Consider the following 11,791-nt stretch of genomic DNA (forward strand, 5'->3'; position numbering starts at 1 on the left):
ATTAACATGATACATGACTTATTATGAAGCTATTTGTCAAATACCATTTCCTTGAGAAAAAAAAATATGATCATACCTATACCTGGAGCACAATGCAAACACTCAAGAGAATGCATTTACACAATATGTGCCGTTTGTCTGTGAGTCATGATTCCTAAACCTGAGTAGGTACACCATTGTCTTTGATGTCCGGTTATTTTTGACTGTCAACTCAACTCATTGGCTGCCATTGACGGCGATAGACATTTGGTCCAACGAACGATCTCTGCCAACCTTCCAGACAAATTGGATTGTCCGTATATTGCCGTCAATGGCAGTGAGACATGATCACTCAATGCCAGCTTTCACAGTTGACGTTGACTTAATCTCCATTACTGGCAATGGCAATGAATGAGCTATGGGCTAAAAGCAACAAAATAATCCAGAGGTATAAGGATATTGCAATATACTGAATATACAGTATATCACAAAAGTGATTACACTCCTCACATTTTTGTAGATATTTAAGTAGGCTATATCTTTCCATGGGACAACACTGACAAAATGACACTTTGACAACATGAAAAGTAGTCTGTGTGCAGCTTGTATGATAGACTTCATTTATTTTCCCCTCAAAATAACTCAAAATATAGCCATTAACATCTAAACCCCTGGCGACAAAAGTGAGTACACCCCTCAGAAACTACGTACATCCCTAAATGTCCAAATTGAGGACTGCTTGTCATTTTCCCTCCAAAATGTCATGTGACTCGTTAGAGGAGTGCTGTCAGCATTGCTGCAGAGATTGAAGAGGTGGGGGGTCAGCCTGTTAGTGCTCAGACCATACGCCGCACTACATCAAATTGGCTGTCACCCCAGGAGGAAGCCTCTTCTGAGGACGGTACGCGAGAAAGCCTGCAAACAGTTTGCTGAAGACATGTCAACAAAGCACATGGATTACTGGAACCATGTCCTATGGTCTGATGAGACGGGCAGGGTGAATGAACAGATAAAAAGAAAAGATATACTTAAATATCTGCAGAAATGCGAGGAGCGTACTCACTTTTGTGATACACTGTATGTACTTTATTTATAGTGTATTTGCACTACTGATACAAACTTTACCAAAAAAAGTCCCAGCAACAGCAAAAAGTTGAAGAAAAACACAACCAAATTCAATTACCGGTAATCACATTGGAATTTTTTTCTTCTTCAAATCAATGTATTTATGTGAAACACTTGTATCACATATACCGTAATTTTTCGGACTATAAGGTTCACCTGACTATAAGCCGCCAGCCAACAAATTTGACACAAAACGGCATTTGTTCACAGATAAGCCGCACTAGACTATAAGCCGCAGCTGTCCGCACTATATAATGAGGTATTTACACCAAAAGATATAAAACGGCAACACTTTATTTGACAGACCAAACATAGAGACATAAGACCAAATGAACCACCATGAAGCTTTGAACCAAATGGCTGCAAAGTTCATGGCTTCAAGAAGATTCATTTGGCCATCATGTTCTGTGCTAATTATTTCTTCAGTTACTGTTCCAGTTGTTTCATTAATTGCTAGTTATGGTATATGGTGACACTTTATTTGACAGTGGCGCCATAAGAATGTCATAAGACCATCATAAGTATGACATGACACTAGGACATCACCAGTATGATATCCTGATGGTGTGATTACGTTAAGCCAAAATATCACGGTTTTATGGTATCACGGTATTGCAATTACAGCTCTAAGATGTGTTAGTTTGAGATACAGTATCTGTTTTTTTTTTTTTTTTTTTAATTCAATTGAACAGGATTTTTATTTTTCAAAACATATTAGCAAATTGGAACATAAGTATAATGTTGAAATAATTTTAAAAACAAAAAAAACAAAAACTTCTAAATAAAACTACAGGGTGATCCAAAAAAAAGTTTACACTGCCATAATACAACTTAAACGCCATGTTTATTCAGCTTAGAATTAGAATTGAATCACAAATTACACATTATTGTAAAGAACATGTACAGTACACTCTATTTTTCAATGTGTCCTCCCTTAAGTGTCACAACAGCCTCCAGGCGCCTGCGGAACGCTTGACAGGTCTTCTTTATGTAGGATGCTGTCATCTTTTCCCAAGATCTAACAATGGACCTCTCCAAGGCTGCCACAGAAGTTTGTGGCTTCTTACAGGCACTGTCCTCCACAGTTGCCCATATGCTATAATCCAGGGGATTGAGATCTGGACTCTGGGGTGGCCACATATCACCTTGTCAATCAACTTTTTGATCCGCACGGATCGTCACTTCCAGACCCATGTTTTCGTGAGGCTGTTCCAGTATCTTTCAGCTTCTTTTTAACTGCACATCTGGATATTCTCAGATTTGCTGCAATCTCAGTAGGTGTCAGACCGGCACGCAGCAATTCAGGTACAGCTAAAGTTTTCTTCATTTTCGGGAGAAACACAGGAATTGTAGAGACGAGAGATTACCAGCTGCATTGAGTGACCTTAATGAATCACTTAACCATGACAACCTATTTAGATATGTTTCAATGGCTTTTAAACAAGCAGTCAACTGAGTGTAAACTTTTTTTTGGGTCACCCTGTATAATAAATGCAGTCCTTTAGTGAGCCTAAACCCACAGCCACAGCTCATCATTATTACCAATAGAACAAAAATTATTGAAGTATTTTCCATAAATAGCACTTGTGTATTACTCGTATCATGTTTACATTATACACATACTCTCTTTCTCAACACAAACAGTTGCCAGAGAGAAAAAAACACCACGTTTTACCATCGCTGGACACACTAAACACGCTGCAGTTAACTCTCGTAGCTGGTGGGAAACGTTCATGACAGTGTTTACTAACCTCTAATTTTGTATAAATGTGAAATCATACTGGAGGTATGCCTCCTCGGCAACCACCCTCCACAAACATGTTTTACATGTTGGTTGGCCCTCCTCTGAACTGCAGCTGTCTGTGACTTTTTCTGTAGCTGAAGTATTCCCATACCAGCGATTTTGTTTTCTTCGATGGGGGAAAAAAGTCAGGAGTTTCACCTCCTCCAGCCATCGTGTAGCACAGCTCACTCACTGACACTGAGCAACAATCAGTAGGGGAGGGTTTAGCCTAACAGCTGCAAGCGAGGGTTTTCTCCATGCATTTTTGGGACAAAAGAAATAGCTAATATCATAGGGCAGTGGTCTCCAAACCGGTCCTAGAGGGCCGCTGTGGGTCCTGGTTTTTGTTCATACCGATCAAGCACAGACCTTTTACCCAATGTGGCTTCTACTAAAACAGGCAGCACCTGACTGCAATCAACTGATTACACTTACAGTATAAAACACAAGATTGGTGAAAAGGTGTGGTCTTGTTTTGTTGGAGTGAAATCCTGCACCTTCTGCGGCCCTATGTGGAATAGTTTGGCGACCACTGCCTTAGGGACTGTATAACAGAAATTTTTTTGCGGTTTTGAAACCTCGACGTTTTCATACCACGGTATACCTTGAAACCGGTATTTGGCACATGTTTATATGACACTGCTATGAGCATTAATCAGTGCTTATGACAGATATCATTTTGTGTCATCTGGAAAATTATCTCACTTTTGATGGATGTAAAAGATCGGAGCTGAGTTAGTGACATAATTTGCCGGATAACACTTAATGACATCTGTCATATGCATTCATTAATGCCTATGATAGTGTCATGTCATAATTATGACAGTCTTGCGGAAGTCTTATGACGTCGCTGTCATATAAAGTGTTACCTATTAACCCACTATATCAACAAATAAGCCGCACTGGACTATAAACCGCAGGATTTAAAATGAGGGAAAAAAGTAACGGCTTATAGTCCGAAGATTACAGTGTATTTATATATATATATATATATATATATATATATATATATATATATATATATATATATATATATATATATATATATATATATATATATATATATATATATATATATATATATATATATACATATATATATATATATATATATATATATATATATATATATATATATATATATATATATATATATATATACATATATATATATATGTATATATATATACTGTATGGCGGAAAACACTCAGGTGACTTGAAGTTCCGCTCTGAGGCCCCCAATATGGCCAAATTTCAAAATTGTCCGATATGCATGTATGACTGAATGAATGAAATATTTATTGTCATGTATTTATTGTATGTATGTGTCATGTATGATACATCATTGGGTAGCTAAAAATCTCCATTTTCTGGGGGAAGAAAATTTTGAGCAGGAAGGCATTTAAAAAAAAAAAAATGTTTTTTAAACAGCAAAACCCTATCTGGAGGCAAGAACACACCAGAGCAGAATTACAGATGCCATGACTTTAACAAGATATAATCGCATACCTACCTTGTCTCGATGCAAAAACTCCATGTAGCATGTATCACTGAGTGTCAAGACACAATTGGGAATGCCCGCAGCTGGATTTTTGGGGGATTTTATGGGTGGAACATGGCAATATAACAAGGGACGCCATGCAGAAATCACAGACATCCAAGGAGTGGTCGAGATTTTCTTTTTCATATACTGTATTTAACCCTTTAAGCATTTTTTTTTCAATTTTTCTTTGTTTGGATCGATTATTTATCATCTAACATATCGGAGAAAATGTGACAGTAACAAAAAAATATAATTAAGTGATAATTATGAGGGAGATATCCGTGACTACTTTACAGACGTCATTTTTTTTCATTGTGACGTAATTTGTTTAAAAGTTTAAAATATGCGAATGAATAATTTTTTAGAGTGTTTTTTTTTTTAAACAAAATATTAAACATCAATTAATGATTCGAAGCTAAAAATGACAGACATTTTGAATAATAAATATGATTAATTACCTTAGTTTTATGGCTGGGTTAAAACAAAAGCGGTTGCGCAACGTCTGTAAACGGGGGTTTTCAGGGTAAAACGGACAAATTAAAAATACATATGGGGCTTAATGCGCCATGAATCTCCTATGGCAGCATATAGACATATTGTTCTATCAAACACAACAGTTCTTTTGGCTTAAAATACAGTAATCTATTTTATAGAGGGGTGCAACAGCAGAAACAGCCTTGTCTGTGTTTTCCGCATACAGTATATATATATATATACTAGGGCTGTCAAACGATTAAAATTTTTAATCGAGTTAATTACAGCTTAAAAATTAATTAATCGTAATTAATCGCAATTAATCGCAATTCAAACTATCTCTAAAATATGCCATATTTTTCTGTAAATTATTGTTGGAATGGAAAGATAAGACAAGATGGATATATACATTCAACATACTTTACATAAGTACTGTATTTGTTTATTATAACAATAAATCCACAAGACGGCATTAACATTAACATTCTTTCTGTGAAAGGGATCCACGGATAGAAAGACTTGAAATTCTCAAAAGATAAATGTGAGTACAAGTTATAGTAATTAAAAGATAAATGTGAGCACAATGCCAGTTCTTTTTGCATTGAGCACTTTTCTTTTTGTGAACATTATTTTTTTTGAGAGATAGGAATATTATTTAAATTGTGCTTTCAATAAATGATACTGTAGCGACCTAAATGTTCTTAACTGCCCAAATGCATGATGGGAATTTGGGCAACCATGAGTCACAATGGTGGCTACAAATGGTATATATTCTCTGCGTTATGTGGTTGGCTCTTTATCGTCGATTGGCTCGGTTCGTCCGTCTTCCTCCTTAGAAAGGCGGCGGCGTGCATATAAGTACCGAAAGGCGTTGGATGGCTTTTTGTGGGTACTGTTATGAACAAAACAAAAGCATATGGGGGACGCAGCATTTTAAGCCTGCGCTAACTGCGCACTATCTCTACTGTCTACTCTCGCTCCCTCTCTCTGACTCGCTCGTCCACTTTCTTCCTCACTGCTCAATCTGACAATGTCGGTCACATTGAAAATAACAGCGGCCCCTTGGGGGTGCCGGTAACACTTGCATCCAGTCCACTTGCTTAATTCTCAATGTACTTCAAACGGCGCCATTGTAGTCTGTTCGCGGCAATGCTTGAGTGGTTCGTTCCGCGCATGCGTTAATTCCGTAAAGGCATTAATTTTGACAGCCCTAATATATACATATACATACATACATACATACATATATATATATATATATATATATATATATATATATATATATATATATATATATATATATATATATATATATATATATATATATATATAAACAAAGAGGCCCCTGAGACAGTCCAGCACGTCACAGCAGGGTGTAAGATGCTAGCAGGCAAGGTATACATGGAACGACATAACCAGGTAGCAGGCATAGTGTACAGGAACATCTGTGCCGAGTACAGACTGGAGACCCCAGAGTCAAGGTGGGCGACACCTCTGAAGGTGGTCGAGAACAACCGAGCCAAGATCCTGTGGGACTTCCAGATCCAGACAGACAAACTGGTGATGGCCAACCAGCCTGACATAGTGGTGGTGGATAAACATCAGAAGACAGCAGTAGTGATAGATGTAGCAATCCCGAGCGATAGCAACATCAGGAAAAAAGAACATGAAAAGCTGGAGAAATATCAAGGGTTGAAAGAAGAGTTGGAGAAAATGTGGGGAGTGAAGGCAAGAGTGGTGCCAGTAGTGATCGGGACACTAGGGCCAGTAACCCCCAAGCTGGGTGCATGGCTCCAACAGATACCAGGAACTACGTCCGACGTCTCCATTCAGAAGAGCGCAATCCTAGGGACAGCTAAGATCCTGCGCAGGACCCTCAAACTCCCAGGCCTTTGGTAGAGGATCCGAGCTTGAAAGGAGAGGGATATATACAGTATATATATGCGTGTGCGTGTTTGTGGGGGCGGGTATGTGCGTGCATGTGTATGTGTATTTTCAACCACTTTGTCGAAATGGGCAAAAAGGAAAAGCATTTTGAGGGATTATTCTTATTTGGTGTTTTTGTTAGGCCACATAAAAGACCTCACTTTCATTATTTTGCTTGTAAGATGAGATGAGAACAGCAATGGCATGTTAGTTATAATGAACTAATGATGGAGATTTGGGTTTAATGACCCTAGTTTGAGCGCCACTGGGTTAAATAACCTGTTCAACGCAACCCAAAACTTCAAAAGGTTTGAACACAACTTTAAATATTAGAGACCGTACAATAGGCTTTTACACATTTTACAAAGGTTACATTTGACATGCCAAAAAAACCTATTTTGATAAAAATCAGTTAAGTGCGCCACTGTCACAGGCAATCATTTTGGCAGCAGAAAGGTAGGAGTGACTGAAGGGGGCCGATGAAGCGCATGGGGTGGGGGGTGTCAGCTGGTTTTGATGTGAAGTGTGTACAGTTGCAAGAGCATCTTGAAGGCTTCTTATGTGAATCAGAGGACAAGCAAAAATACAATGAAATGTATAATTCTTGAATCTTGTTTTGTACATTCAAAAGAACTGACCTGGCTTCAGAGGTAAGAATTTATCATTATTCACTTTTCAAAAGCATTCATTGTTATTTAAGCACGTCTTTTGTAATAGTAGCAAATAAAGAATTGTGATTCGGTCTTTATTAATGCATTTATATTTTACATTACAACTTGATGTTCTTTTTCCCCCCTTTATTTTTATTGATAATCATATTGATAGACATTCTATATTCTGATTGAAATGACAAACTGCTTCCTTCCCCATCGAAAATGTGGCACTTCTAGTCATTTCTTTCACCCAGTTTAACTCTTCAACCTGAAGAAATAAGATTGTTCTGTTCCATTTGATTCCAGGGCCATCTAATGTAGCAATGTGACAGTCCATCAGTCTCTTTTCTGTGTACGGGAATCTAGTTGTTGGACACAATGTCTGACAGCGATGATGGTAAGTGATGCACAGACCTTAATCACCCCTATCCATCAGTGCAGTCAGTAATCATCTATTCCAGGATTGGATAGGATTGTGCAATGTTTACTCTATTACCTAAGTCTTTTTGGGAATAATTGTACAAAGTTATCACAACCTTTTGTTTGGTTTGGTTTGGGGTTTTTTCCGCAATTCAACCCACCTATGATATTAATAAAGTATGTATAAAGATGTCTGTGAATGTTTAGTGTGGAAGTCTGAAGTCATGAAGGATAGACTGGAGGACTCGAGCGATGCGAATGAATTCTCCGAACATGAACTCATCGACATCATGTATGATGCATGTACGACCTCCAACACAGGTGTGTTGAATAATAGCAAAGATCATGACCAAAACACTCTCTAACAAGTGTGTAGCAGTAGATCCATCTATGTCGTTTCCCATCAGGAGAGGTGTCGGCATCATCCATCTTAGAATACTTGCAAAGGGTGACATCTCAGAGTCAGGGGCAGGGCCAGCTGACATACTTGCGGCAGCTGCTAGATCCAGAATATCAGGACCCTACTGTAAGCAGGGAGATGTTCCATCTGATTATGAAACAGTGGATCGCCCAGTGCAGCCAGGACAGGTAAAAAGTATTTTTCAAGTATTGGCTGCAGATCTAAAAAATGTATTCATTGATCAAGGGTATTTTGCATGTGTATTTGTGGACAGTCGTGCTGAAGAATCCTTTCCAGATGATTCAGTAGTGCTACAAAATGGTAAGCCACAGAAAAATAGGGGGGGGACTCTAAAATTGTTTTTTGTTTACCGGATGCTCTTTCAGGTCTGGAATTCTCTACTACAACAACAAAGGGTGCACCTTCTGACAGCCAACAATGTTCCTGGTCAGTTTCGAGTTCTTTTTGAGTCGTCAATCATATCATCCTAATTGTGGTCATTTGCTTCAAGTGACGGAATAGAGCTGTCGGCAACAGTGTTCGAACTGAAGCAGGCTCACCGCAAGCTGAGCGAGCAGAACAGCAGCCTGCTGAGGACGGTGGCCCAATGTGAAGACGTCAACCTGCAGCTCAGCCTGGAGATCACTGAGCTGCGAGCAAAGCTCGCCAGGTAAAACATCTCATTTTGAGCGTTTAAAACTACCTAGTGCATTATCTATCGATAGGAAGTGTAACACTATCATGTGCGTAACGAACACTACAGTTACATTAAGACAATGGCTGGTTTTCCTGAGAGACTTACACAGGGCCATTTGGGGGCCCTAAGCAAAATAATGCAAAGGGGCCCATATTTTTGGCCCACCATTTCGTCACAGTGTACTGTGAAACCCATACATGCAATCCAACCCATACGTCCATATTTTGTATATTAATCAGATTTTGTTGCACTGCATACTTCAAACTTCTTACCCCAAATGATTGTCAGTACTTACAGTAGATAGCGCCAAACCTTTTTCTAAAAGAGGAAAGAAAGAAGTTAAGGAAGAACTTTTATTTTTTTAAGCTTGTAATCAAGTATCAAAACTCACAAAAGTCAAATAAAGGAAACTGTAGTAAAAAAATAGAATATAAATTAAACAATTGGGGGCCCCCTAGTGGCCAGGGGCCCTAAGCAGCTGCATAGTCTGCGTATACGCTGGGCCGGCCCTGGACTTACAGTTCTTCTTTATTTTGGCACGAGTAGTTCCCAGCGTTCAGCAGTTCGAGCCCGATCCATAACAGAGGAAGTGGAGGAGACACGTCGGGCCTTTAAAGAGGCTCAGGAAAGAGCCAGCCGAATGCAAGCCAGCTGCACCAAGCTGGTATCACACACTTGAAATGCTTGAGTAAGCTATTTACTGTATATAAAAAAAATATTAATCAAATTGAGACTTTTTGGTCTGTTGCAGAGCAATGAGGTCGATTGTCTAAAGGTTCACGTCAGGAGGCTTGAAGATAAGGTAATGTACTCTTGACATTCATATCAAAATACAAGCTCAGATTTTATCATAGCTCCAATGTCAATACTTACATACACTCACACTTGGAGATTGAAACACCATATAGAAAACAAAAGATAAATACAATGTAAATAAAGAAGTCAGATCAGTAACTAGCCGTTGCAGTGATAAAGGTCTCTGCATTTATTGATTTAATGTGATACAGTACCAGTACAGTATTCATCATCTGGAAAGTAGAAACTGATTTGAATAGGGCTACAAGAGAGTAGAAAGTGTGCTACTATTATTGCTTTTATAACGAACAAAGTGTGACACAAATATTTTTAAAGACAACTAGGAATTGTTTAAATTGGTGATTTAAGAAAATAAATGAATGAAAAATTTTCTCCTTTAAAAATCGTTTGTCTCCACAGAATGAAAAGCTGTCCTTCGAAAAGACGTGTTCTGAAGATGCCGTCAACAAACTACGCAAAGCAAACGCTGAGCTGAAGGTAGGAAAATTTCAGTGGGACACTGTGCTCTGCTTTTGTTTTGTTAAACATTCAAAGATTTAAACATTCACAGGCTGAACTCCAAGAAACTCTGGTCATGTTGACTATAAAAGACAGAGAAATGACTAAGGTTGGTTTTTGATAGATAAAAATGTTGTTTTATTTATCACACACTTTTTTGTTCCTGTGTAGAAAGACACTCTCATGGATAAAATGAAGAGTTCTCATGTGGAGAACCATAAAATCATTGAGGTTTGTTACAAGACTGTAATAATGAGCTGGTCTGGGCATTGATCATCATTGGTATCATGTTGTAGGGCTTGCAGTCAGAGCTGATGAGGTTGCATGAACGTTCGCATCAAGTTCTGCTGAGGTATGTTGGCCAAGTGAAACAATGTGTGTGAAAATTTCAATGAACGTACATGATAAAGGATAAATATTAATACTTTCACTTTTGCATGTTGAGAGACTGACTGAACAGAACAGTTTTTGATATAGTTTTTGATACATCAGTGCATGTAATGAGATTTAAAAAAAAAAAAAAAAAAAAAAAAACACGCATACAGCCATGTGAAAACATTAGGACACCTATGAGAGTCCTGAAATGGCCGAGTCAAAGCCCAGATCTTAATCCCATTGACATGCTGTAGGGTGACTTGAAACTGGCTGTACATGCAAGAAACCCCTCAAACATCTCACAGCTGAAAGTATTCTGCGTTGAGGAGTGGGGCAAACTTTCTTCAGACTGATATCATAGACTGGTAGATGGCTACAAGAAGCGTCTCAATGAAGTTATTTCAGCCAAAGGGGGTAACACTAGCGATTAGGTGGTAGGGTGTCCTAACTTTTTCTTCAGTTAGAATATGCATTTTTGTTGTTATATTTGGTTAAATGAGTGAAACAATGTTATTTTTTGTTGTTTACCTACGATTAAATCACTTTCCTTTCCAGAGATAAAGAAAAACAACATCAGACAATGATATGTGAACATTTTTTAATAAAGAACTGAATATTTAGTGGGCTGTCCTATTTTTTTCACATGACTGTATATGGCCCATTACAGTATGTCCTCTCTAAGCAGTAAATTATGCAAAAATGATTGCAATTGTGTTGTGCAGATTATAGGCCACACTATTGTTGAGGGAAAAAACATTTTCAACTCATTCGGTGCTATTGACGGCGATAGAAATATATGGTTTAAGATCAGAAGGGTCTCTAAGATTGAGCCTTGTGGAATCCCTTAAGCATGCTTAACACGTTGGCTGCCATTGACAGTGAATAATCTCTGCCAGCCCGTCTCAGTCAAAATGGATTGGACGTCTACGGCAGCCAGAGAGTAAATATAAGACCTAGCTTTTGAACAGGGTTATGGTCGCTTTTTACATCCACTCTACCAACTGCTAATACAGAAATAGTTTGACTGCTTCTGTTTATTTTTCCTTTCTAGGTATGACAGACTATGCATTAGTCCTCATACTCGCTTCACTCGAGACCCTCC

This window comes from Corythoichthys intestinalis, chromosome 1 (assembly GCF_030265065.1).
Source record: "Corythoichthys intestinalis isolate RoL2023-P3 chromosome 1, ASM3026506v1, whole genome shotgun sequence".
Taxonomy (NCBI): domain Eukaryota; kingdom Metazoa; phylum Chordata; class Actinopteri; order Syngnathiformes; family Syngnathidae; genus Corythoichthys; species Corythoichthys intestinalis.